The sequence below is a fragment of the Anser cygnoides genome, chromosome W (genome assembly GCF_040182565.1).
Source record: "Anser cygnoides isolate HZ-2024a breed goose chromosome W, Taihu_goose_T2T_genome, whole genome shotgun sequence".
Taxonomy (NCBI): domain Eukaryota; kingdom Metazoa; phylum Chordata; class Aves; order Anseriformes; family Anatidae; genus Anser; species Anser cygnoides.
In genome coordinates this window covers 2,972,973-2,997,854 of record NC_089911.1, presented here as the reverse complement: position 1 = coordinate 2,997,854, position 24,882 = coordinate 2,972,973, and the positions used below count along the sequence as shown (strand labels likewise).

Here is a 24,882-nt window from a genome sequence, read left to right as displayed (position 1 = left end):
TTTTTTTTGGGGGGGGGGAAAAGTGTACAGTAGACTCTGTGATCTGGAGTAATGGTTATATACATTGCCATTCTGCTTTTCATAAAGTCCTAGAGGTCCCCGTGTCCGTTTCAGGTGGGAGACAATAAAACAGTGTTGCTGTTTTGTCTGCTTCACTACATCCAAGCACAAGCTTGCAGAAATGTGGCTATCCCAGCAGTTTGAGATAGCAGCTCTATGTTGAAGTTGTACTTGGGGCGTGTGTGCGCAGGTACTTGTGTCTGCCTGAGGGGACCGAAGCAAATATTCTGAAGCAGCAACAGGATGTATATCAACACCCTTCTCTCTCCTAACAATAACTAGATGCTGTTTTGTAATTAGGGTGATCAAGGGACATTTTTGTCACTGTGACACATAGCAATTGTGTCTCCACCTTGGTCAGAGCAGTGGAAGAATATACTGATTCACTGTAACCTGACAAGGATCATGCATCCATTCCCTTTGGCACTGGTAAAATGCTAAGCCGTTTTAACAGAATTACTGATGATTTAAAGGAGCACAGGGTAATGAAACCAGGCCCAGGCTCTTTGTAAATTCTCTCCATCCTAAGCTGTTTTAAATGAAACTGCTGGCAACAAAGCAATTCCAGAGAGATTCTGTTAATTTACAGGCAGCAGGGTAGCCGCCACATCTTGCTATTTTATTAAGAATTTCACTATATTGAAATCCTGTGCACTTGAAATCAACAGTAAATTTTCTGTTGACTTCAGTGAAGTCAGTATTTCACTTTTGGTACCCTTTTTATAGTCTGAGCTTGTGAGCACTTGAGACAGCCTGCTCTTTTAAAATAATAATAGTTGCAATATTCTGACTGCAGAGAGAGTTCTGTATATCTCTAGGAAAAAAAAAACGACAAAAGCATCCTGTACATATTTTTTAATCTCATAATTTAAAATCTTTATAGCCAAGACTCATGTTTTTTCAATGTTTCAACTGGTAATATTAAATAATATAATAGCAGAGTGCTGGAATAGATCAGCTCCTGAAAACATATTAATGTACTAAGCAATCAGCTCAAGATTGTTTGAAATAAACGTCTACTTGCTTAAATAAAGTCAGTTCATTTTCCTTTCTCTGGGTATGACTTACACCCTTCCCCAAGCATTTTTATCTTTTAACATAATTAAAAACCACTAAACAGTACTTCAGTTCATCATCCCCAACATCACTAATGGATCCTTTTTGCTTTCAGTGATCTGATGATTACAGATAATATTTCTCTAAAGAAAAATCATTCATATCAGAAGTACATCCCAGAGTAAATTTAATTTGTAACTTATGTGCTGTAAATATAAACACTGCTCTGAAAAGATTTGTGTTGTTTATGCTTTTATGTAGACATATTATTAAACCTGTTTTTTTTCTACTTTTTATGGCATTCACTCAAAATTGAAATGTCACACAGTCAGTTTAGTCTATATGACTATAGAGAGTTGCTTGCTGATTTTGCTTTTCATTATTACCCCTTACCCTGATGTCTCTATTCCATCATGCTTGCAAAGAGTAGATTATACTTTCTGGTTACAACTTATCACATTCTGTTCCTTTAAATGGAAGATGCCTTGCTCCTACAGGAAAGACATTTCATGGAGGGAAGCAACCAGGAACAACTGGGATGGATGCAGTAGATTATTGAACAAGATGCACCTTCTTGCTTTTGTTGTTCAGCTGCTGGTAAAGGCATATCTGACTAGCAAGAGACAGTTCTCTTTGTATACAGGAAAAAAATAAGATGCGTACAGTAGAATGTCTCTGTGTATGTCTGAATCTGGGCTTTGCCTTTGACCTACAGCCCAACAGTAGCATGCAATGATGAACAGTCTTCCTCTGCCTTGATAAGGTAGGGTGAGTCTTAAAGCACCAGGGAACTGCAGAGCCAAATGCTTGTCATGCTCTCTATGGCAGGGATAATTTTGTGTAGTTCTGTGGCCTTTGTTATTTGGGAATTGAATCGAGAGGCTCACTTTTGTTCCCTTAGGAAAGTAGGTTTAGTGGAAAGTTTTAACTAAACTTTCTGTTTATTATACAAGCACACACACAAATCCACAAACAAACAACAAAAAAACACCACTTTTCACCACTAGAAGTATGTCTTCTGCTGACAACACCGTCTTGACAACTTTGCATTTTCACTCAGATACACTGATTTCAAAGATAGCCTAGTGCAAGTGGGAGAACTGCTCTTGGATGAACAACTGTTGTCTTTGACATGATACCCTGAAGAAAGATATAGACAAAAAAATAAAAAGAGGAAAAGAGCAAGAATGGAGTTCAAAAATTTTGTGCCTTCTGTTAAAACTTAAGCTTTTTGTTTCTGTCAACTCATGGGTCTAGCAGTCTAGTTCCACTGTAATGTGGTTTTGCATTTTTTTCCATTCTCTAACAAGTGTATCTGATCTTTATTTATAGAGGCTTAATCCAAGCCTTTGATCTCAGCATTTTAAGTGGTGTTCAGTAATTGGGATGAGAAGTAAATTGAGAAGTAAATGTGTAAACCAGAAGCAACTATCAACAGTGTTATCTGTGTCATCTACCTCATGCTTCCATAATGCAGGAGAGTTGCTATGGCTGTTGTTAGAAAACATGTGAAACAAGACTTTGCTGATGGGATAGATGGATGCACAGCATGACACGCAGCACCTCCTACTGAAAAAGGAGGCTCCAGAAGCAACTCATGGCTGTTTAAGTCAAGCTGAGCTGTGTTTCTCACTCAGTATCTAGGAATTAAACCAGCCATCATACTTTCTAAAACAATTACCCAGTCAAAAGGCAAATAAATGTGGAATTCAAATTCCACATTTATTTCTTATAGTTTGGTCCTTGGATTCATATTCAGACTGAGGCACTATTTGTACAGTCTGGAAGACTTATGAATGCTGTTGAAGTTCATGGAAAATCTCTTACAGATCTTGGTAGGAATCAAGGTTTCACCTTTCATATGAATGGAAGATTTTAAAATGAATTGTTTCCATCTATCTTTATAACAATAAGCAATCATGTAACATATGTACATGGATTGCTAATTTATCCTGAGATCCCTTTGTGGTCTTTTGCTATAAAAGTTGATATACAGTGGTTTTGGTATAGTTTTTATTGTATGAAATTTAATTCTTGGATAATATGAAACTTGCTGACTTCAATCAGAGAAAATTGCTACAGCATAATTAAATAAATTCATGTTAAAATATTTTAATTCATCATATATTGCTAAATGTTCTCACCGTCTTGAATTTGGAAAGATAGCTAAGACTGTTGTTTAAATTGGCTTGTCATATGAAGACAGAATAGGAAAGGAATATAGATATTCCTTTTTCTTTATGTCAGGTGGTCCAGTTTTAGACACTTCAATTCAAGAAAGACATTGATAAGCTGCAGTAAGCCCAGCAAAGGCTGACACGACAGTCTAGGAGAAGCTGAGTAGATAGAGCCTCTTCACTGAGTGAATGGCAGGAAGACAGAAGATAATGGTCATAAAATAGGGGAGATTACAACCTGAAGTAAAGAAAATATTTCTCAACATGAGGACAGTCAAGCATTGCAACAGGTAGCCCAGGGAGGCTATGAAATCTTTCACATTAGAGGAGACTGAACTGAGCATAACATAATCTTTTAAAATGAAAATAATCTTTTTATTTTTAAGTTGAGCAGTTTTAAATCGAGCATTTCTCTGTTTGCTATGATTTTTTTACAGGGAAGACACATATATATACACACACAGGGAAAACTTTTATATATATATATATATATATATATATGGTTCTTTTCTTCCCTGAAATGAAAATGTCCAGGCAATTTACCCCCATTGGTAAAAATCAAAGACAGATCAATTAAATGTGACTTCATAACATTCTCCCTTTGCCAAGCACAGAATCATTAACTTGATTCAGAACTTATTTCATCAGCTCCAGAAGAAATATTCTGACTTTAATACTAAGTTTTGATTAATTAGGATATTCTCTTTGAGCTAATAAAGTCAGAATTTTGCTGTGCTACCAAGAGCATCTGTTACTATGCACAAAACTGATTTTTTTTTTCTTTTCCATTCTCTCCTACTTTACAGCAGCTAATAAAAAAAAGAAAGAAAAAGTTAATTAAATTCAGATGGAGTGTGTCAAGCATTGTCAAGATTTCAATGACTACTTTAATCAAAAGTAAAAGCCAAGTTGGCTAAGATAGGAGTAATTAAAAGTCTTTCAAAAAAAAAAAAAGTTTTGATAATGAAACTACCACATTACCAGACCATCATCAATTTGTCAAACACAAAGTGTCAAAGCTGCTGAACATACCCAACTGACATTAGCATTAGCACTAACTTAGAGTAGAATACCATAGAAAGTAAGCAAAAATTTAGTTATCGCTTTCTCTTTGAAAATCTTTGATGCTTTGATAGATGGATAAAGCAGATGTAGGTAAGGCCATTTACAATGTCTTCTGTCAGAGAATTTTGAATTTCACTATACAGAATAACAGTCATTAAGACAGAATACTTATACATTTATTTTTTATGGGTCACTAACGACAGTATCTATCTACTCCTCAGCACTTTGTAACACATCTGTTGTGGTTTAACCCGGCTGGCAGCTAAACACCACACAGCCGTTCGCTCACCCTCCCCCCTCCCTCTCTGGGATGGGGGAGAGAAACGGGAAAGTGAAGCTGGTGAGTTGAGATAAAGACAGTTTATTAAGACAGGAATATAATAATATAAGGAATATAAGGAATATAATAATAACAATAATAATAATAATAGTGATAATGATAATAGTATTAACAATAATAATGTGTAAGAAAACAAGTGATGCACAATGCAATTGCTCACCACCCGCTGACCGATGCCCAGCCTATTCCCGAGCAGCCGGCCCCCCCACCCCGGCCAGCCACCCCTATATATTGTTTAGCATGACGTCAGATGGTATGGAATACCCCTTTGGCCAGTTTGGGTCAGCTGTCCTGGGTCTGTCCCCTCCCAGCTCCTGCTGCACCCCCAGCCTGCTCGCTGGCAGGACAGAGCGAGAAGCCGAAAAGTCCTTGGCCTGGTGTAAACACTGCTCTGCAACAATTAAAACATCAGCATGTTATCAGCGCTCTTCTCATCCTAATCCACAACATAGCACCCTACCAGCTACTATGAGCTACTTAACTCTGTCCTAACTGGAACCAGGACAGATATCCACCCCTTATTCCATACCATTTATGTCATGCTCAGGTTACACTCTGTCCAATACATTCTAATTAATCACCATTTTCATCTATGATATATAGCAATCATGGTAGTGATGACATACATTATTATATAATAATTAACATACTACAATTCAACTCATGGGCTATTCTCACCCAGTATCAAATCCCCTTGAGGTACACACCGGACCTCCCCATTCTTTTGCATTACCCACCAAGTGCATCCAGGTCCCTGAGCAAAAGCAATCCCACGAATGGGTTTGCCTTTTCCTGAGGCAGGAGTAGCCCAGACTGTTTTACCCAGCATGTTTCTTACGTGCACTACAGGAACTTTATCCCCTTCTACAGTGCGTAACAGGTTTGATTGGGCAGGTCCAGCTCGGTTGGCAGATCCCCTGGTATTGACTAACCAGGTGGCCTTTGCCAAATGTGTATCCCAATTTTTGAATGTCCCAGCACCCATTGCTTTCAGTGTAGTCTTCAACAGTCCATTGTATCGTTCAACTTTTCCAGAGGCTGGTGCATGATAGGGGATATGTGATACACCCACTCAATACCATGTTCTTTGGCCCAAGTGTCTATAAGGTTGTTTCGGAAATGAGTCCCGTTGTCTGACTCAATTCTCTCTGGGGTGCCATGTCGCCATAGGACTTGCTTTTCAAGGCCCAGGATAGTGTTCCGGGCGGTGGCATGGGGCACAGGATATGTTTCCAGCCATCCGGTGGTTGCTTCCACCATTGTAAGTACGTGGCGCTTGCCGTTGCGGGTTTGAGGGAGTGTGATGTAATCAATCTGCCAGGCCTCTCCATATTTATATTTCAGCCATTGTCCTCCATACCAAAGAGGTTTTGACCGTTTGGCTTGCTTGATTGCAGCACATGTTTCACAGTCATGAATAACCTGTGCTATAGTGTCCATGGTCAGGTCCACCCCTCGATCGCGAGCCCATCTGTATGTTGCATCTCTACCTTGATGGCCTGAGGTGTCATGGGCCCATCGGGCTATAAATAATTCACCTTTATGTTGCCAGTCCAGGTCCACCTGAGCCACTTCAATCTTAGCAGCCTGATCCACCTGCTGGTTGTTTTGATGTTCTTCAGTAGCCCGAATCTTGGGCACATGAGCATCTACATGGCGTACCTTTACAACCAGGTTCTCTACCCGGGCAGCAATATCTTGCCACAATGCAGCAGCCCAGATGGGCTTGCCCCTGCCCTGCCAGTTGTTCTGCTTCCATTGCTGTAACCACCCCCACAGGGCATTTGCTACCATCCATGAATCAGTATAGAGATAGAGAACTGGCCACTTTTCTCGTTCAGCAATATCTAAAGCCAGCTGAATGGCTTTCACTTCTGCAAACTGACTCGATTCACCTTCTCCCTCAGCTGCTTCTGCAACTCGTCGTGTAGGACTCCATACAGCAGCTTTCCATCTCCGATGCTTTCCCACAATACGACAGGACCCGTCAGTGAACAAGGCATATTTCTTCTCATTTTCCGGTAGCTTGTTGTACAGTGGGGCTTCTTCAGCACGAACCACCTCCTCCTCTGATGATATCCCAAAGTATTTGCCTTCTGGCCAGTCCATAATCACCTCCAAGATTCCTGGGCAACTGGGGTTTCCTATTCGAGCTCGCTGAGTAATCAGTGCAACCCACTTGCTCCATGTAGCATCAGTTGCATGATGTGTAGAGGGGACCCTTCCTTTGAACATCCAGCCTAGTACCGGCAGTCGGGGTGCCAGGAGGAGCTGCACTTCAGTACCGACCACTTCCGAAGCAGATCGAACTCCTTCATATGCTGCCAAGATCTCCTTTTCAGTTGGAGTATAGCGGGCTTCAGATCCTCTGTATCCCTGACTCCAAAACCCCAGGGGTCGACCTCGAGTTTCCCCAGGTTCTTTCTGCCAGAGGCTCCACGTGGGACCATTCTCCCCGGCTGCGGTGTAGAGCACATTCTTTACATCTGGTCCTGTTCGGACTGGCCCGAGGGCTACTGCATGAACTATTTCCTGCTTAATTTGTTCAAAGGCTTGTCGTTGCTCAGGGCCCCATTCAAAAGCATTCTTCTTACGGGTTACTTGGTAGAGCGGGTTTACAGTCAGACTGTAATTTGGAATATGCATTCTCCAAAACCCCACGACACCTAGGAAAGTTTGTGTTTCTTTTTTGCTAGTTGGTGGAGACATAGCTGTTATTTTGTTGATCACATCCATTGGGATTTGACGACGTCCATCTTGCCATTTTATTCCTAAAAACTGGATCTCTCGTGCAGGTCCTTTAACTTTATTCTGTTTTATGACAAAACCGGCCTTCAGAAGGATTTGGACTATTTTCTTCCCTTTCTCGAAAACTTCTTCTGCAGTGTCCCCCCACACAATGATGTCATCGATGTACTGCAGGTGTTCAGGAGCTTCCCCCTGCTCCAGCGCAGACTGGATCAGTCCATGGCAAATGGTAGGGCTGTGTTTCCACCCCTGGGGCAGCCGATTCCAAGTATATTGGACTCCCCTCCAAGTGAAAGCAAACTGTGGCCTGCACTGTGCTGCTAGAGGGATGGAGAAAAATGCATTAGCGATATCAATTGTGGCATACCACTTGGCTGCCTTTGATTCCAGTTCATACTGGAGTTCTAGCATGTCCGGCACTGCAGCACTCAGTGGTGGCGTGACTTCGTTCAGGCCACGATAGTCCACTGTTAGTCTCCACTCACCATTAGACTTTCGCACTGGCCATATGGGACTATTAAAAGGTGAATGAGTCTTGCTGATCACTCCTTGGTTCTCCAGTTGACGAATTAGCTTATGGATGGGAATTAGGGAGTCTCAGTTGGTGCATTATTGCCGCCGGTGCACAGTTGTGGTAGCGATTGGCACTTGCTGTTCTTCAACCCTCAGCAACCCCACAACAGAAGGGTCCTCTGAGAGACCAGGCAAGGTAGACAACTGTTTAATGTCCTCTGTCTCCAAGGCAGCTATGCCAAAAGCCCAGCGGAACCCTTTTGGGTCCTTGAAATATCCTCTTCTAAGATAGTCTATGCCAAGGATGCACGGAGCATCTGGGCCAGTCACAATACGGTGCTTTTGCCACTCATTACCGGTTAGACTCACTTCAGCCTCCAATACAGTTAACTGCTGGGATCCCCCCGTCACACCATAAATACAGATGGGCTCTGGCCCTTTATAGCTTGATGGCATTAGAGTACATTGTGCACCGGTGTCTACCAAAGCCTTATACTTCTGTGCGTCTGACGTGCCAGGCCATCGAATCCACACAGTCCAATAAACTCGATTGTCCCTTTCCTCCCCCTGGCTGGAGGCAGGGCCCCTCTAGTCCTGGTCAGAATCTTCGTTTCTGTGTCTAAAGGACTGCTTGCTGGAAGTTGGAGCAGCAAACTTTTCAGAGAACTCCTTTTTCCCAATTGTTTTCCTTTGCAATTCACGTACCCATGCCTCTAGGGTCGCAGTAGATTTTCCATCCCATTTTCTCATGTCCTCTCCATGGTCACGTAGGTAAAACCACAGGGTGGCGCGGTGTGTGTGCCCACCATATTGTCTTCCTTGCATAGATGAACGTTTACCCCTAATAGCTGAGACACTGGTTTGTACAGGTGGGGAGGAAAATAATCTCTCTTCAAGTTGGTGGATCTTTTCAGAAAGTTTCTCCAAAGTATTCTCTTTTAGCTGGTGGACACTGGTTCGTTCAGGTGGAGGGGAAGATAATCTTTCTTCAAGTTGGTGGATCTTTTCAGAAAGTTTCTCCAAAGCATTCTCTTTTAGCTGGTGGACACGGGTTCGTTCAGGTGGAGGGGAAGATAATCTTTCTTCAAGTTGGTGGATCTTTTCAGAAAGTTTCTCCAAAGCATTCTCTTTTAGCTGGTGGACACTGGTTCGTTCAGGTGGAGGGGAAGATAAATTCTCTTTAAGTTGGTGGACCTCTTCAGAGAGTTTCTCCACAGCCGAGACACAGGCCTGTAGGGAGAGATTTCCTTCGTACTGCCGGAGTAATTTAGCCACTTCATTCACTGGGGGATTCTCCTCCGCTTTCCAGGCTATTATTGCCAATGAGCTGGCATATGATGATGGTGCACTCTGTACGAACTTCCGCCACATAGGTGGTGTACACCGGACTGCATCTGGATCTGCGGATGTTTGTGCGTCGTCTAGGTCCTTATAAATTACTTCCCGTACGGCCAATTCCCTCAGGTACTGAATTCCCTTCTCCATGGTGGTCCATTTGCCTGGTAGACATACAAGTTCTTCCTTGAAGGGATACCTTTCCTGCACAGCTGACAGGAGACGCCTCCAGAGGCTGCGAGATCGTGCTCCATCTCCAATTGCTTTGTCAATGCATGCGTCCCTAGCAAGGGATCCCAGCCGCCTGGCTTCCTTGCCCCCTAATTCCACACAATTGGCTCCAGCGTCCCAGCACCGGAGCAGCCAGGTGACAAGCTGCTCACCTATACAGCGACCAAAATCTTTTCGTACATCTCCTAGCTCACGCTGGTATAGGGTCCGGGTAGTTACTGTTGATTTTTCGACATCCTCATCCTCATCTTCAGTCTCCTGCACCTTTGATGGCCCAGCCTCGTCTTCACTATGCCCAGACTTAGCAGAAGACTGTTTGCGTTGTAAACGACCTGAGCCTCTATACCATTTCTTCACCTTGTCTACAGGGGCAACTTGCACTGCTACAGCTCGTTTCTCTAATCCAGACACAGGGTCTGCCACAGGGGTTGGAATACCCTCTGCGGGGTCAACTTGCACTGCTACAGCTCGTTTCTCTGACCCAGCCACAGGAGTGGGAGCAGCTGCAGGAGCTGGAGCTGCTGCAGGGGCTGGAGTGGCTGCGGGAGCTGGAGCTGGAGCGGCTGCAGGAGCTGGAGCTGCTGCAGGGGCTGGAGTGGCTGCGGGAGCTGGAGCTGGAGCAGCTGCAGGAGCTGGAGCAGCTGCAGGGGCTGGAGCTGGAGCGGCTGCAGGAGCTGGAGCTGGAGCGGCTGCAGGAGCTGGAGCGGCTGCAGGAGCTGGAACTGGAGCGGCTGCAGGAGCTGGAGCTGGAGCGGCTGCAGGAGCTGGAGCGGCTGCAGGAGCTGGAGCTGGAGTGGCTGCAGGAGCTGGAGCGGCTGCAGGAGCTGGAGCTGGAGCGGCTGCAGGAGCTGGAACGGCTGCAGGAGCTGGAACTGGAACGGCTGCAGGAGCTGGAGCTGGAGCGGCTGCAGGAGCTGGAGCGGCTGCAGGAGCTGGAGCGGCTGCAGGAGCTGGAGCGGCTGCAGGAGCTGGAACTGGAGCGGCTGCAGGAGCTGCAGCTGGAGTGGCTGCAGGAGCTGCAGCTGGAGTGGCTGCAGGAGCTGGAGCGGCTGCAGGAGCTGGAGCGGCTGCAGGAGCTGGAACTGGAACGGCTGCAGGAGCTGCAGCTGGAGTGGCTGCAGGAGCTGGAGCTGGAACGGCTGCAGGAGCTGGAGCGGCTGCAGGAGCTGGAGCTGGAGCAGCTGCAGGAGCTGGAGCGGCTGCAGGACCTGGAACTGGAATGGCTGCAGGAGCAGGAGCAGCTGCAGGAGCTGGAACTGGAGCGGCTGCAGGAGCTGTCGCTACGTTGCTAGTAGCATCAATTGCAGCTCAATAGGCACAAGCCAGACCCCAGCACGCTACAGTGATTTGTGTCACTTTGCCAGAGTCATTACACCTTTTTTTCAAGCATTCTGCCAGCTTTTTAGGATTTTGCAGTTGTTCAGGGGTGAATGTCCAAAACACTGGAGGTGACCACTGCTCTAGAAACCTGCCCATATCCTCCCACACTCCCTGCCACTCGCAACTATCCCGCCTCAAGACAGATCTCCGGATGAGATTCCTAAGTAGTTGTTTAACCCTCAACAAAATCTGAAGCGCATTCAGGAGACATAACAACAAGAGCAGGCTGGTCTGAGTATCCCAAGGATATTCAACATCTCGGAGAACCACCGTAACTAGCTCGGGGGATAAGAGGGTGGTGGTGAAGGAGAAAGGGAGAGTGAACAGGTAGGGAAACATGTCTTCCCCTGTCCCCTCCACAGATTGGCTCCCTAACGAAAACAGGCAATAGGTGTAATTGCTAATAGTTTCCGAGATATGGGTTCCAAAGTATAGAGTCAACGTCAGTGCTGAGTACAAATACCAGGTTAAAGTCGTGACCAGATATTTCATCATTTCATAAGCCATTGTTACACCGCACAGTACCATAACAATCTTAAACCAGGGCCCGGAAAGGATAAACAGTGCAACAGGGAGCACATACAGAAAGTAACGCACCGTAAAACTCAATTTGGAATACAGGTACAGCAGACTGGAGATTAAGGCAATCCACATCGTGACTAGCAACTATTAAGCAGGTCCAATACTTATACCAATTTTAGTTTAACACACTCTGGTCAGATTTGTCGATATCTCAACCCTTCGGGCCCCACGTTGGGCGCCAAAAGGACTGTTGTGGTTTAACCCGGCTGGCAGCTAAACACCACACAGCCGTTCGCTCACCCTCCCCCCTCCCTCTCTGGGATGGGGGAGAGAAACGGGAAAGTGAAGCTGGTGAGTTGAGATAAAGACAGTTTATTAAGACAGGAATATAATAATATAAGGAATATAAGGAATATAATAATAACAATAATAATAATAATAGTGATAATGATAATAGTATTAACAATAATAATGTGTAAGAAAACAAGTGATGCACAATGCAATTGCTCACCACCCGCTGACCGATGCCCAGCCTATTCCCGAGCAGCCGGCCCCCCCACCCCGGCCAGCCACCCCTATATATTGTTTAGCATGACGTCAGATGGTATGGAATACCCCTTTGGCCAGTTTGGGTCAGCTGTCCTGGGTCTGTCCCCTCCCAGCTCCTGCTGCACCCCCAGCCTGCTCGCTGGCAGGACAGAGCGAGAAGCCGAAAAGTCCTTGGCCTGGTGTAAACACTGCTCTGCAACAATTAAAACATCAGCATGTTATCAGCGCTCTTCTCATCCTAATCCACAACATAGCACCCTACCAGCTACTATGAGCTACTTAACTCTGTCCTAACTGGAACCAGGACAACATCTCAAACAAATTGTTATAACTTTTTACTCTCAGTACTCAATTAACAGGTAAGAAAATTGAAGCATACAGAGGTGATGTGACTCGTCCAAGGTTTAATATGTCATTGGCCAAACCATGGAAAGACCTTGAAGTTTCTAAGTCATAGCTCTATGCTCTGTCCTCTCAACAAAGCTAATGATGATACTGCTGTTTAATATTCACTTATCCAAAGTTAACATCATGCTATTTCAGCACAAAGGATGACACGTTTACTAACAAAGCCTCTGCATGTGAATAATGTCCCCCATAAAGCAAGTGTACCACCTTCTGAAGCAGATACGTGAGGTATAACAGTTATGTTCACAAAAAAAAATAAGAAAAAAGGATAAAAAAAGAATCCTCATTGAAACTGATTATTGCTGTGTATAAAAAAGAAAATTTAAAGAATAATTTGAAGTAGCATAACAGTCCATAAACACCATCACTATGTGATTACTCTTTAGAGAAAAGTATGAGGTGACTGAATGTGAATGTCCTTAATACAATGGATTTTAGAAGGAAAGCTCTGGATGGAGACAATATAAAAAATACAAGAAAGAAACAAACAGATGGAAGAGTCTGGAAGGCAGTGAACCTCAGGTCACAATTCACTTCAGCCTAAAACAGCCATCCAGATTTCATCAGATGAATTGTGTCTTTTTCTCTATAGTGGAGACATAGACAACCACCTTATTTCAAGTGTATGAATTCAACCCATACAACTGAGTTCCTCGCATTTTTCAGTAGTGCCGCCTGTGACTGCCAGTAAAGCACTGGGAAAATCTCAGGAGAGAGTATTCCTACACCTGGTATTGTGTGTTGCTAATTTATCACCAGGCTCTTGAGCTGTCTTGACAGTTGTAAAGGCTATGTCCCAGAGACTGCAATACTGGACATTCAATATATGGTGGTCTTGCTGGAATTGGAGGTTAGTTTTGCTACTGATGAGATAAAGATACAAAAAGAACACCTCAATCTAGTAATAATACATCTTTACAAAAAATGAAAGTGGCTATAGAAAGATATAACAACAAGATGGAGCATTTAACTTACACTTGATAGCAGAGTCACTGCTGTTAATTATAGGGTAGTCACTGCTAGTCACTGAAAGGTGAACATTCACTCACTCCATTAACTTATGAGCCTGGTCACCTGGACTGGTGTTCTTGGGAGCTCCAGAGCCACATTTAATAGCTTCCTTCTTTTCTTTCCTGTTTACCTCTTGAAATAATTCCTACTGTCACCAGTGACCAGATGCTGGAGCCAAAGATCATCCACTATATGAGACATGAGGTCCCTTTCTTTCTCTTGCCAAACACTTGATGCGTCACACACCCAACATACGCCTCCTTTACACATTTCTTCCATCTTCAGTAACTGATATGAGTTCCGGCAATATCTACCTTCTAATAGATTTTACAAGTGATGTACTTTAAAGCACAATTTTATACAAACATTTTATTAGAATCAAAGCAGTCAGTATGCTGAGAGCTCCACATAGGGTGAGTCTGCATATGCCTGTGGGACAGCATAATGAAGGAAGGACTGTGAAGCAATTTAGTGTGAACCTTGTTGGTCTAAGGACCAGATGTTTAATGTATTTGTTCTTGCAGTTAGGTGTATGACAGCAATAGCCTAACAGAAAGGCCAGCTGCCCTTGAATTAGGTCACTCTAGAGAGGGCTTTCTTGGCGTTTTATTTGTATACATTATTCTTGCTGTTGTGAGATTGAATAATCCCTTTCTTATTTACTGTTATAGAAAAAAAGCTGTGCTATTCAGAAGCCTTCCACGAGTAAGGCTCTGCAACAGAAGTCAGATTTCTTGCATTTTGTTGGTAAGATCAAATTTTATCATCACAGCCATGATCTCCCAATGATGCTATGGGGCTTTTCTGTGGCAGCAGACATCCGGAAGTCTGTGGTTATGCTGTCACAGCCACAAGAGTATGTTTTGATAAAAAGACTGTGGTGGAGGTATACCATTTCTATGGGGCTTGTCTGAGTGGAACATGGACCAAATTCCTTATGGATTTACTTTATCATAGAATCATAGAATGGTTTCATAGAATCATAGAATGGTTTGGGTTGAAAGGGACCTTAAAGATCATCTGGTCCCACCCCCATGGGTAGGGACACCTCCCATTAGATCAGGTTGCTCAAAGCCTCATCCAACCTGGCCTTGAACATTTCCAGGGATGGGACATCCATTTATGTGGGTTTCAGCTCATGTATTTAAAATTAAGTGCTTGCAGTAGACACAGGAGGAGGGATAGACAAGAGCCTGAACAGGAGAAATTGAAAAAAAAATCAAGAGGAAACGGTTGTTGAATATTAAAATTCCATTCAGTACTAATTTGTATAGCTCAACACCAAGAGAAAAAACAAAAGTATTCGGCAAACTCAAGCAGGAATGTAGACCAAATCTTGAGTCAGATTGATGATACCACAATGACTGTAATTCAAAGGGATTTAGATGGCAATACTTTACATTACAAGGAAAGTGTGATAACCATGCATGTAAATGTTAATTTCCATGGAAATTACAACAGTAAAGCACTCTGAGGTACTATCTTTCATGCAGCAAACGTTCCAGGGTACTTTACTGTTCAAAACAATTTAAAACAGCATCAGACAAACTTTTCTGTATTTGATTTAACATCAGCAATGAAAAACAGCTTTCTGCATTTCTAAAAATATGATAAATATTCTACATTCAGTGAGAAAACTTTTGCTATAGTGCCTTGACACCTCCACTCACCTGAACACTGTACTTTTATTCTACCTGTGCTTGTTAATACTTCTAGTTGGCCCTTCCATCTGTCACTGAACATCAACCCTCCCTCAGGCAACAGCTTTACAGCAATGAAAACCTACTAAATGGCATTTAAAGTTCACTCTTCCTTTGTGTCTCACTCTACTGGCGGAGAAGCAAATGTCTTCCAAAATAACATTTTAACTGCAAATGACACCAGAATATGTTACCTCCGGCTCTGAGGAATGATCCTTAGTTGCTCATTTTTTTGGCATTATTCTCAGATTAAATACCTCTGTGCTTAGAAGATCTGCACTGGAATAAGGTTTTGTAGGTTTGCCCTCAGTAGGCCAGCCTGTAGCAGTTGCACATTCATTTCTCATCTTCTTAGAAGGCTGAACTCCTTTTTCTTTTCCTTTTGTATAGATATGGTTTTCTCTCTTTGAAATTTGTGTGATTCCAGAGAGGTGACTTTGAAGGGCTGAGGAACATCTAGGAGGTGTTCTTTCACTTAGTTCTTTCATTATATTGATGCCATGTTTTATTAGCTGCAAATCTCTGAACCCTTTTGCACACTAAGTTAGTTCTAAATGCAAATCCTCCTTAAATGCTCTGGAATTAATTCTTATTATGTTTCAGCCAAATTTGGGATAGGAAAAAAAATTATCCTGATAAAAGGTTTTACCTATTTTCTAGCTAGTTTACTGTGAAGAATCATTTGCCATGCAAATACATTTATCTTGTCGGGGAAGTTAATTGGAATTTTAGGGTTATAATACATATTATATGGCTAATTCTTGCAAAGTTTGCACTAGTAAAATACTTTTACCTCTGTAGATGAGTTAAAATAGCATGGTTCACTTGTTGGCCCAAGGATTGGGTATGATCCATGGGTCCTTTTCATTTGACTATCTATCATGTCCATAGAGGATTGTTTGGCAGATACTTGCTGTTTGTCAAAAGCACTTTGTTGACACATTACTTTTTATTCTCACAAATTGTTGTTGAAATGCTCTGCATACAGTGATACAACATTCTGGCTCTTTACATTTGCCTACCAGCTTCATTTCAGAGTGTCTGAATTACCATTTCAAGCACTGTCTATAAAACTCCTGAAGAATTTACAGATAAAAATGAGCAAAAGATCATCTGCCATGTATAATAGAACTGAAGTGATGTGTAATGAATTCAGTTGCACAGAAATTATATTTCAGAAAGGACTTTGAATCTGGCTTTGAGTATTCAAAAAAATCCATACAGGAAAAAGAACAATTTCAAGGTAATTAAAATATTGTGCTTATTTGTGACTATAACAACACAAAATTTCATCACGAGGTAAAGGCAGAAACCTGAAAATGCCTAGAGACTCTGTCCCCTCCTGATGAACAACAATCTGGCCTCAGGTATTGCATGCCACTTCTCAGTTGGTCTACCGCAACATGATATTCCTGGCCATGATGTGATAAATTAGCGGGTGTTTGTTCATTGTCACAACGCATGATCATCGAAAGAAAAACAACGACCCCCAACAACGAACTGCGCAGCTTCAGAAGGTCCAACAAGTCCTGACAAGCCGAAACTTGGATGCTATAAAACGGCGACACTGAAAAGGGAAAGTTGCGTGCTGTGGTGGAGCGGAGACTCCCCAGCCGCCCAGCGCTGTTTTGCTTGTGCCTGCTTACTTAATTAATAAAATATTTCTGATAGACCAAGAAATTTGTATGGTCTCACTTATAACAAATTTGGTGCCGTGACTCGGAGGAAGGCGGATTGACTGGGAATCCCTCTAGGGGAGGCGCCTCGCCGATTCTGGCGGCCCCGGGAACGGGAAATCCCGCTCGAGCCCTTCACCGACGAACCCAAAATTAGGCACAAGCAAATAAAACCGGTAACCCCAAGCAATCTTTGTGCACGAAGACCGAACGAAGACCCACGGGGTGGGTAAGTATAGGCCGGTGATCCGTTCGGTTGGGGTTGGTGATCCCGGAGTGCGTCTGTGTGAGACGTCCAATTGCGGACGAAGTGAGTGCGGACCCCTCAGTAGTGCGGTTCCCACATCCCGCGAGGGACTGGGCCACGACCAGGGGGAAGCGGCTCTGTGTGTGTGTGAAGGCACTCCGGAAGATGGGACAGAAGAAGAGTAAGCCTTCTGGTCCCATGGGTGGGGTAATGCCTAGTGCTAGGTTGCCCCCTATTCCCCCAGATAGTCCACTGGGGTTAATGATTAAGAATTGGAGTGATTCCCCTTTTAGGCGGGGAAAGGATAAAGTAAAAATAATTCATTATTGTGTTGAAGTTTGGGGAGGTAGGCAAATTATTGGCCCATATCTGGGTCATTTGAAGACTGGGTTTGCCAAGCCTTAAACATTTATGTAAATGCAAAGGAACCTTTTTGTTTAGAGGAGAGCGAATATGCGAGCCTTTGGATTGGCTCAGAGAATCGAGTTAATCTGTACCCTCTGTACCCTTTAAAAGAAAAAGGAGGGGCAAAATTACAAATTGTGGAGCAAGAGATAAAGTACCTGGGTCACCAGTTAAGTAAGGGGACTAAGAAGTTAGACCCAGGCAGAATCAGTGGAATATTGGCTTTAGCGTCCCCGCGAACTAAAAGGCAGGTACGGCAACTGTTAGGGTTGACCGGATACTGTAGACAATGGATAGAAGATTATAGTGGAAAGGTTAAATTTTTATATAACAAGCTGAATAAGGATGGATTACTCAAATGGACAAAAGAAGATGAGGAACGACTGAACAAGTTAAAGGAGGAACTAGTACGCCCCCCCCAGTGTTAAGCTTACCAGATTTAAGGAGGCTGTTTTGTTTTTTTTTTTGTGAACAGCGCAGAAGGCACAGCATACGGAGTGCTGGCCCAAGAATGGGCAGGGAGTAAAAAAAACAAACCTGTGGCCTATTTGTCTAAATTATTGGATCCGGTTAGCCGGGGTTGGCCAAACTGTTTGCAGGTAGTGGTAGCTGCTGCCTTGTTAGCGGAAGAAGCACAGAAGATCACTTTTGGGGGGGAAATCAAAGTAATATCTCTACACAATATATGCGGGGTACTGCAACAGAAGGCAGAGAAATGGATCACTGACGCCAGATTATTAAAATATGAAGGAATTTTGATTTCCTCTCCAAAATTAACCTTAGGAACAACCTCCCTACAGAACCCTGCTCAATATCTTTATGGGGAACCAAATGAGTCCTTAGGACATGATTGCCTCCGAAATATAGAAGAGCAAACGAAATTGAGACCTGATCTAGAGGAGGTGGAATTACCCATCGGTGAACAGATATATGTGGATGGTTCCTCGAGAGTAGTCGAGGGAAAGCAAAAATCAGGATACGCGTTAGTAAACGAGAAAACATTTGAGATAGTGGAATCTGGACCTTTGAGCCCTAGCTGGTCTGCCCAAGCTTGCGAGCTATATGCCATATTGCAGGCCCTAAAACTGTTGAAAAATAAAAGCGGTACAATATATACAGATTCAAAATATGCTTATGCCCATTCCCCTCCCCTTACTCTGTTTCACTATTACAGAAGAAGACAAGATGACACAAATGGGGGTTCAAAACAAAAAAAAACAAAAAACAAAAAAAAACGATAAAGGGAAATGGGTACTGCCTGATGGACGGGAAGTGTTACCAAAATCAGTAGCTATGAGGGTGCTACGGAGATTTCATGAACAGACGCACTGGGGTACTCAGGCGTTGGTGGATCAATTTTACAGTATCACAGATTTCTAGGTTGGAAGAGACCTCAAGATCATCGAGTCCAACCTCCGACCTAACACTAAGTACTCCACTAAACCATATCGCTAAGCTCTACATCTAAACGTCTTTTAAAGACCTCCAGGGATGGTGACTCCACCACCTCCCTGGGCAGCCCATTCCAATGCTTAATAACCCTTTCGGTAAAGAAGTACTTCCTAACATCCAACCTAAACCTCCCCTGGCGCAACTTTCGCCCATTCCCCCTCGTCCTGTCACCAGGCACGTAGGAGAACAGACCAACCCCCACCTCTTTACAGCCTCCTTTAAGGTAACTGTAGAGAGCGATAAGGTCTCCCCTGAGCCTCCTCTTCTCCAGGCTGAACAAGCCCAGCTCCCTCAGCTGCTCCTCATAAGACTTGTTCTCCAGACCCCTCACCAGCTTGGTCGCCCTTCTCTGGACTCGCTCGAGCACGTCCATGTCCTTCCTGTAGCGAGGGGCCCAAAACTGAACACAGTACTCGAGGTGCGGCCTCACCAGAGCCGAGTACAGGGGCACAATCACTTCCCTAGACCTGCTGGCCACACTGCTTCTTATGCAGGCCAGGATGCTGTTGGCCTTCTTGGCCACCTGGGCACACTGCTGGCTCATATTCAGCCGACTATCAACCAATACTCCCAGGTCCCTCTCGGCCAGGCAGCTTTCCAGCCACTCATCTCCCAGCCTGTAGCTCTGCTTGGGGTTGTTGCGCCCCAGGTGCAGGACCCGGCACTTGGCCTTGTTGAACTTCATATAGTTGACCTCAGCCCATCGGTCCAGCCTATCCAGATCCTCCTGCAGAGCCTTCCTGCCCTCGAGCAGATCGACACACGCACTTAGCTTGGTGTCATCTGCAAACTTACTGAGGGTGCACTGGACGCCCTCATCCAGATCATCGATAAAGATATTAAAGAGGACCGGCCCCAGTACCGAGCCCTGGGGGACACCACTAGTGACCGGCCTCCAACCAGATTTGACTCCATTCACCACAACTCTCTGGGCCCGGCTATCCAGCCAGTTTCTAACCCAGCGAAGCGTACGCCAGTCCAAGCCTCGAGCAGCCAGTTTCTTGAGGAGAATGTTGTGGGGAACTGTGTCAAAAGCCTTACTGAGGTCAAGGTAAACCACATCCACAGCCTTTCCCTCATCCACCAAGCGCATCACTTGGTCATAGAAGGAGATCAGGTTCGTCAAGCAGGACCTGCCTTTCATAAACCCATGCTGACTGGGCCTGATCGCCTGCTTGCCCTGCAAGTGCCGCGTGATGACCCTCAAGATAATCTGCTCCATGAGCTTTCCTGGCACTGAGGTCAAACATTTGCCACATATTATATGTGTATAGGGATTTATAATATAGCAAAGAGGATCGTAAATGATTGCATAACTTGTCGGAGGGTAAATGCTCAACACATGAGAAAAAGGGTCCCGGGAGGAGGACGAGAATTGGCACATCGACCTTTTGCAAAGATTCAATTAGATTTTACTGAACTTCCAAAAACGGGGCGATATAGATACTTGTTAGTTATTGTAGACCACCTCACAAACTTTGTTGAAGCATTCCCTACGGCAAGGGCCACAGCTCAAACCGTGGTAAAGATATTATTAGAAAGCATCATACCCAGATACGGGGTAATAGAAGCAATTGACTCTGATCGAGGCCCACACTTTGTGTCAAAGGTATCCCGAGACACGATGAAGGCTCTGGGAATTAAATGGGAATATCACACTCCCTGGCATCCTCAGAGTTCGGGAAAGGTAGAACGAATGAATGGTGAAATTAAAAAGCAACTAACAAAGCTTATGATAGAGACTAAAACCTCCTGGGTGAAATGTTTACCGCTTGCACTATTGAATATCCGGACATAGCCCCGAGCCGATGTTGGAATCTCACCTTTTGAAAGGCTGTATGGTATGCCTTATGATTTAGAGATGCCATCTGATCACCCCCAGGTACAGGATATCCAATTAAAACCTTATTTAATACAGCTTATGAACCGACGGAGGGAGTTGCAAGCGAAAGGCTTGGTGGCTAGATATAGCAATCCATAGGATACAACCTGGAGATAGGGTTCTAATTAAGACATGGAAAGAAACGTCTTTAACACCGCGGTGGGGAGGCCCCTATGTTGTTTTACTTATCACAGAGACGGCTATCCGGACGGCTGAGAAGGGGTGAACGCATGCCAGTCGCGTGAAAGGACCGATCCAGAAAAGCAAATGGGAAGCGGTCGCAGGCCCTGATGACTTAAAGCTCACGTTGAAACGAACTCGATAAGTATGGTCTAACTGTCTATGTATCGTAAAAAAAAAAAAAAAAAAAAAAAAAAGGAGGAGAGGGGACCCTGTTTGATCAGAAAAAGGTCGCGGTTACCTGAGAAACTCCCCTGAAGAACACTGCTGCTGCCGAGAAGAACCTGCACCTTGTAGTTCGCTGCAACCGAACTGACAAGCGAGGCAGAGAGTGAAATGGTGGGGACTTACGTGGCCAGGTAAAGAACTCTGGAAAATGGGCCCTAGCCATTTTTTTTTTTTGCGATACATAGTAATGGGTACGATTGTTTACACTGTTCCTGGGTCTGCGCACCCTCACAAACCTTTTAAATGGAGCCTGATTAGATGGGAAGATCACCATGTTGTTCAGCAGATAACTACTGCTGGGGGACTGATAGGGGAGGCATCATCTATATAAAGAAGGAAGAGACTAAGAGTCCCCAACGGGTGGGACCAAATCAGAAACTGTCGGGGAGTGTTTTGAGGATTCAGCCTACACAAGCTTTTAGAATGCTAACTGCTAATAGCCCTAAACCACTGGAGGTTGCTAATAGATCAGTAAACCCGGAGTACGGGATTAGAAATGAAGGGGTGACCGGGAATAACGTATGGAGAATCACGAATGCTAGTTATCAGTTGTTGAATCAACCAAATCCAGACGTGCCTAGACCTTGCTGGTTATGTCTTGATATAAGGCCCTCATATTACGACGCCATTGGGGATCTGGGAGAAACCACCCGTTCAAACGAAACCGATCCCCCACAATGCCATTGGGGAAGGGATGTAGGAATAACGTTAACGGAAGTAACTGGGAATGGCAGGTGCGTAGGCACGGTCCCTGGTGAGAAGTTCCATCTATGCAATATTACAGAAAATGTTACACAATTAGACAAAGAAAAATGGTTAATACCAGCAGATAACACCAGATGGGTATGTTCGTCTCTGGGGGTAACTCCATGCTTATCTTTGAAATTGTTCAACTCGTCTCATGATTTTTGTGTACAGGTAGTAATTATACCTAGGATTCTTTACCATTCTGAGGAGTATATGTACATCCAACATGCTATGGCAAAAAAACACTTAAGGAAGAGAGAGCCTATTACGACTGTCACTTTAGCCACTCTGATGATTCTGGGGGCTGCAGGAGCCGGAACTGGAATGGCCTCTCTGGTAAAACAAAGCCAAGAATTTACCTCTCTACGCATTGCTGTAGATGAGGATTTGGCCCGTATCGAGCAATCTATATCAGCTTTAGAGAAATCTGTACGACAAAATCGTAGGGGATTAGATCTGATTTTTCTACAACAAGGAGGATTGTGTGCAGCCCTACGAGAGGAGTGTTGCGTATATGCAGATCATACTGGAGTAGTAAGGGATACAATGACTAAATTGAGAGAAGGGCTAGAAAAACGAAAAATAGAAAATGAAGCCCACCAGAATTGGTATGAATCCTGGTTTAATTACTCACTTTGGCTCACTACACTGCTATCAACTATAGCAGGACCTTTGTTGCTGCTCATATTAACACTAACTTTTGTACCATGTATATTCAATCAAATAATCGCGATTGTAAAAAACCGATTAGAGGCAGCTCACCTTATGCTTGTGCGTGCGAAATATGAATCTCTTGAACAGGAGGAGAATGATGCAGAAACTTTAATATTGAGCAAACAAGTGCTTCAAAAATTCATCAATGAACAAAATATGTTAGAAAAAGAAAAAGGAGGGATTGTGATAAATTAGCGGGTGTTTGTTCATTGTCTTTAAAAGGAATTCAGAGAATCTGCTGAGAAGATAAGGTTTTGCAATTTACGACCTTGTTAAGGGGGAAGACTAAGCAAGTAGATAGTGGGGAGGGGGTGTTGGATAAACATCCTTGGTAAAACAAAGACTCTGTGAAATACTGTTTCCCGCTTCACTACCCTCCCCCTTGAACACGAGCACAACGCATGATCATTGAAAGAAAAACAACGACCCCCAACAACGAACTGCGCAGCTTCAGAAGGTCCAACAAGTCCTGACAAGCCGAAACTTGGATGCTATAAAACGGCGACACTGAAAAGGGAAAGTTGCGTGCTGTGGTGGAGCGGAGACTCCCCAGCCGCCCAGCGCTGTTTTGCTTGTGCCTGCTTACTTAATTAATAAAATATTTCTGATAGACCAAGAAATTTGTATGGTCTCACTTATAACAATGATGCCTTCACTGTTTAGGAAAAGCCAATTAGTACAGAATAGTGGAGCAAAATGAGAGTCTCCACTGCGTATGCTACTTTCCACCCAGGGAGAGAATAAAAGAGAAGCAATATGTGATAGTGCAGTCATGTTGCTTAATACGCTACTGGAAGGATCCCAGGTATTGTTGTGAGCAGACTAGTTGAAAAGCTCTGAGGAGCAGAACAGGATGGTTTGCTTCAAAAATGTGGAAAGAGGACAAAAGAAAACAGTTTATTTTTTGTTTGTGAGTGTTTTTTTGTTTTGGTAAATTAATCTCATTAAATATTTTGCATAAATGAAACTCCAAAATACTTATTCACATGACCAAGCAAATACAATAAATGAATGTGTGTTGTTTGTTTTTTTAAAAATATGTGGACTCATCCAGTACAAAATTAGCTCTAATTTTCTTCTAGACATAATTTGGTTCCAATTAGCATTTTCTCTCATAATTAACAGCCTACAGTGGTTGTAGTTGTGTGGGTGAGTACGGGTGGTTTGTGAGGGAAATGAAACTAAATTCTAAACAAAAAATGCTATAAACTAAAGGCCAAACCTGGAGGCCAACCTACCTGTGAAAGAAAAGTACATTTCTGTGTGGCATAATGACTACACGGAGACCAAGGTTCTTTAAGGATCAATAACTTTAACTCCCTATTGAGGGCAGGCTCCCTTCTTATACCATTAGCTCTACAGCAGTCCTTTTCCACTAACTATTCATTGGTCAACAACTTTGCCCGGCAACAGCAAACATTTTGCAACTTCCATGTCTTAACTGTTGGAGAACAAGCAGTTTGAGACAGCAAGGTGTCTCCTGAATCACCCTTCTTTGTTTCTTCTAACTTGTTTACATTCCTGATGGCCTCATCGTTAAGAGTCAGACCCCCATGGCGATACTCCCACATTTCTGCATTTTATCTACTGATCATCTCATGACACCTGAATCTGTCTTTAGCCGAAGCCACTCACATTTTGAGTGTTTTCAGCCTGTTTTGCAGGTGTAATATAGGGAGCTGGTGTTTTTAGAGCATATTCTGCGGAACATAAATATAAATAAATAAAGGAGATGTCATTGCCTTATGATACAAAACTTTGTGCTGAGGAAGAATCCACCCTTGTCCAGAGACATTTTACCTACTTTCCAGCTACAATATTTTTCTCCCTCTTTAGTCCCATCTGTCCTAGCAAACACTGACACATTTACTATGTACACAGAGCATGCATACCTTGAATTTTCAAACACCATATTTGCAAAACTGTAGGGGAGAGACTGTGTAATTCCTCCTTGATGTCACCTCTTATCCTTTTCCACAGCCACATCAGCAGTGATTGCCCATATTCAGTGGCAAAACTCCCATTCCCATTACTGTGAGAAACACTCTGTAGCCAATAACTTAGGCTCAGGCAAGGATCTCAGTGAAGTAGTAATTTATTCGCGATTGCAATGGCGGGCGCCCCACAAGCAGGAGAGCGCGCCTACTAGTTCCAAAAACACAGTTTATATACTTTTTGATGACAGGACCCTCCCCTGTTTCCCCACTGGAGTGGGTAATCCAGGTTCACAATCTATCTGATGCTTCACAGACAATG

At 43.7% G+C, this 24,882-nt stretch overlaps 1 long non-coding RNA gene across 1 annotated transcript in view; it reads left to right on the top strand.

The window, feature by feature from the left end:
- LOC136788767 (uncharacterized) overlaps positions 1-23,246 on the top strand; it is a 200,197-nt gene extending 176,951 nt beyond the window's left edge. Inside the window, exon 2 of the long non-coding RNA XR_010827373.1 lies at positions 20,952-23,246. This is a non-coding gene — a long non-coding RNA (uncharacterized lncRNA). The remainder of the gene's footprint in view (positions 1-20,951) is intronic.
- The last annotated feature ends 1,636 nt before the right edge of the window (positions 23,247-24,882 follow it).